The sequence below is a fragment of the Cydia fagiglandana genome, chromosome 21, assembly GCF_963556715.1.
Source record: "Cydia fagiglandana chromosome 21, ilCydFagi1.1, whole genome shotgun sequence".
Lineage (NCBI taxonomy): Eukaryota > Metazoa > Arthropoda > Insecta > Lepidoptera > Tortricidae > Cydia > Cydia fagiglandana.
In genome coordinates, this window is record NC_085952.1 from 9,877,635 (window position 1) to 9,882,335 (window position 4,701).

Below are 4,701 nucleotides of genomic sequence, written 5' to 3' on the forward strand. Positions count from 1 at the left end.
TAATTCTCTAAAACTACCCTCATGGAAGTCATACTTACCAACTAAACCGCTATGATATTCTTTTAATTTTCTAATTACTTATTAGGTATAAATTATTTTTGTTAGTAACCCCTATCGGTTAATGAACTTCTACAAAGTTCAAAAAAATAATTTGCTTTTAACCCCTACCGGTTAATGAGCTGTTTGCCTATTGTATTAGGATATAAGACTTCTACAAAGTTTTAACATAGAATAGTATGCGTGAATAACTTGGATACTGAGGTTTAGAGTTAGACGAATTTAACATCTATTAATAGTTATATGAGAGTATTTTATACTAGCTTAAGTAAAATACTCAGTCTGTATGGACGCAAAAACACTTTTCTGTAAATGTGTTTTTTGCTTGTTTGTCTGCGTGTTGTATGTATGAAGAGGTATCTTGTGATTGAAGCCTGATTGATAACTTGTATTTCTGTTAAGTAAAATAGAGACTTAGCAGCGGATTTTCTTAGCAAAAATCCTAACCTAAAAAGGGGGGTATGTAACGGTTTGCTATAAAACCTCGTTTGCGCTAAGCGTTTTGTGCTGGCCGGTTGTAAAAAAAAAATAAAAACATTTTTAAATAGTTTTCTGGAATCTGTCACTTGAAGAAAATTGATGAACATTTACGACAATTTCTTGCAAATAAGATACTAAATATCTCTAAAATAATATAATCTACCTGACTTAATCGATCTAGATCGTGCCTTATTGGTATTATGCTGTGTACCTACATTTCCCCGGATCGGGTAAGTGTTGTGAATATTTCATTTAAGTTACTACTAGGAATAATTTTACGTTGTATTCTTTTATACTGTTAACTAATCTGTTATTTTCTGACTGCTTCATCCGTGAACACTAAAATAATGCTGAAAGGTTAACTTTCCTGATATTTCTTTCCTCGTGGGCCAGATGTAGCAGTCACTATTGAGTGCATTTTCTAATATGCCCAATAATACTAGGGATCAAGTCTGGGATTGAAATTGCCTGCACCCTACCTGAAAACCCTCTATCCTGCACTACCCCGGGTTGCGCTATGCGCAAGCTGTGTATCCCGGAAGGTTTCCGTTCCGAGCTGAGGATCCTGAACCACAGCGGGAAGCCATCCTAGTCTACTCAGGACCAACTGGGACTCCTGCGCTGTACCGCGGAGCCATCTACAACGGCCCGCCTACGATGTAGAGCCTCAGGAAAGTGCCTTCTATTAAGGACTTGTTTCTATATTTATTTCTTTCTGTGTCAGCTCAGTTTTACGGACTCACGACCCTAACTAACTTGTTATTAATTTTAATTGATATTAAATACCTTTTCTAAATTAAACTTTTATTTCTAACCTATCTATCACTATCTACATGTGACGCTAAACGTCACATTAGCGCCCAACGTGCAATAGTCTAAAGTTTACAATGATAAACCGGGACTACAAACGTCACAACGTAAATGTTACTGCCAAGTTTCTTATAGGTAAATATTGGTACTTTAACACTTGGTGTAGTTGCTACAAAGAATTGCGTATCATTTGAATATACGCGTCAGATCGCGATGGATGGAGGGGTGCCATCGCGAAAGGTCGCGAAATTCACGACAACGTGTGGTTCCGAGACCTTGCCCGAAAACGCGCAAAGAGGCACAATCCACCTGATGATGCCGACATGGCTCCCAGCTTCAGCTGCCACAAATGCGGTCGCAAATGCCGGTCCCGCATTGGCTTATACATCCACGAGAGACGTTGTTCCTCGCTTACAGACGCTGCATAAATCATCTGTCAAGATGTTATAGGCCTGAATGATAGTTACATATTCAAATTATACGCATTTCTTGAATATATAGGCATATATTCAAATTATAGGAAATTCTGTAGCAACTACGCCAAGTGGACGGAAACAGGCACTGGACGGTAAACTGACGCAATGACCCTACTTAGGAGGTATCGAAATAGCCCCTCCAGACGGTATCCGTGAGTTCATTGACCTTAATCTTGTCGGTTAAACCAAGGTGTCATAAATATATACAGGCACCTACTTATTGACCTAGTCTTACGTGACCTATCTAAAAATTACACCCCCATAGAGTTAGAAACGAAATGTAAAAGCCGTTCATTCAAAGTATTAAGTGCGATTTCATGCATTTGCCTGATTTGCCGCTAAACCAAATTCAAACCAAAATATTACTTTACTAAACCGCGAATACATATCGTGCTAATAATTAATTGCATGTAAAAAATACGCAAGTAAGTATAACGGGTTAGCACTGATTGACTAGCACGTTATCTTTTCGCGGATTAGCAAAGTAATATTTTGGTTTTTATTAATATGGGTTTCCGCAAAGTAACGCCTGATTCTATTCACTACCTAGCACTCAATTCGATTCGCGATTCGGGAAATGAATTAGAGACTCACTAGATATGAATCATATGAAATAGTGAAGATATGTGACATTCCACGGAAAAAGGTACCTTATGGCGGCCGGCGCTTACGTCGCATAGCGCCGCAATAATATTGGAGTGGCGTTAATAATATCGTAAGCGCCAACCGCCATAAGGTACCTTTACCTGTGAGACATCACATATCTTTACTATATCGTATCTAGTCAATCTCAAATTCATTTCCCGAATCGCGCCGTATATCACATAACGGCCAACTTTCCTCCCAACGCCGACGCTTTCAAATCCTTTCCTAACTTCGCCTCAAATCGCCTAACTTTAATAGTTCGTATTTAGAAGAAAACTGTCATATCAACATGGAATTCTCATGGAAGTATGACGTTATGTTACGGGTATGAATTCTAGAAACAGGTAATGAGTAGGTAGTCTTGGAACTTGGAGACTATGACAGTAAGTTACAGTTATAATTAAGTAGATACCTAATTCAGGAGTTGTTAGTTATTCCAATGTTAGGTATCTTTTATCTTTCTATAATAATTGATATATGTAGTATGTACCTGCCTGTATAATAACATCCAACAACGGTTTTTAATAATTATTAGTAGAGAGGTAACTAAAAGTGTTTTAATTAGGGTTCCGTACCCAAAGGGTAAAACGGGACCCTATTACTAAGACTTCGCTGTCCGTCCGTCCGTCCGTCCGTCCGTCTGTCACCAGGCTGTATCTCACGAACCGTGATAGCTAGACAGTTGAAATTTTCACAGATTATGTATTTCTGTTGCCGCTATAACAACAAATACTAAAAACAGAATAAAATAAAGATTTAAATGGGGATCCCATACAACAAACGTGATTTTTGACCAAAGTTAAGCAACGTCGGGAGTGGTCAGTACTTGGATGGGTGACCGTTTTTTTTTTTTGCTTTTTTTGTTTTTTTTTTGCATTGTGGTACGGAACCCTTCGTGCGCGAGTCCGACTCGCACTTGCTCGGTTTTTTTTTTGTAACTTAAAGTTAGGCCGTATAAAGTATGCAGCGATTTTGATAGCCCACGCAGTGCAAGTGTCATTTTAAACGTCAAACTTCTATGAAATTATGACGCGTAAATAACAATTACACTGCGTGGGCTATCAAATCCTCTGCAGACTTTTATTGGTGCGACTATAAGAAAAACTACGTGCCGTTTTTGAAGAAATATTACTTTTGCCCCTTTTACTTTTTTCACTAATCCAGATCTAATGCACTATCATATCCTGTAATTCAATCAGAATATGTCGTTAGGCTTCAAATAATATTTCCTACCTTAATGTCATAATGTAAGGCGGAGAGACCTTTCTATCACTTTCTGAACTCTATATTGCAATTTTTTCCACCCATTGGAAGTCCGCTGACGCGTACGAACTGCCCAATATTATAATAATATAAAATAAAACGTAGACGATACGCATCTAGCAATCTAGGTTATAAGGTTATAAAAGGTTAAAAGTACACATAAAGGATGACTCACACAAGACCGGCCCGGGCCCGGGCGGACGCCTCGGTGATCACGTGGTGCTTCCATATACCTATATATACCTATATTGTTTAGTTTATTTTGTGTTAAAATTCTATACTGTCGAATTAGGATAGCCTGTAAATGATGGTTGTGTGTATGTTAAATAAATAAATAAAATAAAATAAAAAATGAAGCGCCGGAAGTTCAGATATTTTTGAGCATTTCAGCCGCTCCGATATATTTGATGGCGACTGTACCAAACAACGCGCTTGTGTATACCTAATAAATTTAATAATATCGCGGCGTATCCTAGCATAAAGTCGTATGTTGACAAAGTAAAATAAGTAGTTAAACTTCTGGTTAAGTTATTATTATTCATTATTGACAGCCCACTGTGTCCCACTACTAGGCAAAGGCCTCCCCCCTCTTCTTCCACTCTTCTCTGTTTAGTGCTATAGTTCGTTTTTTTAGCATTAGAAAAAAGGTAAACAATCTTGATGTGTCTTTTAATTGAAGGGATGTTTACAAAAACAACATAACTGACTACACTGGTTAAACCTGAAACGAAAAACAATGTTCTTAAAAAAGTGTCAACCGCTCTCAGCAGTTATGTTGTTTTTGTAAACATCCCTTCAGTTGAAAAATACGTTTTAAATAAGTCACGGCAAATATGTAAGTAACAATTATAAATCTAATACAATCATTTATATTCTTCTACTTTCATAAGTAATATTTACTGATTTTTAAAAAGCGTTTTTCAATTAAAAGACAGGTCAAGATCGCTTAAAATTTCTTTCTAATGCTAAA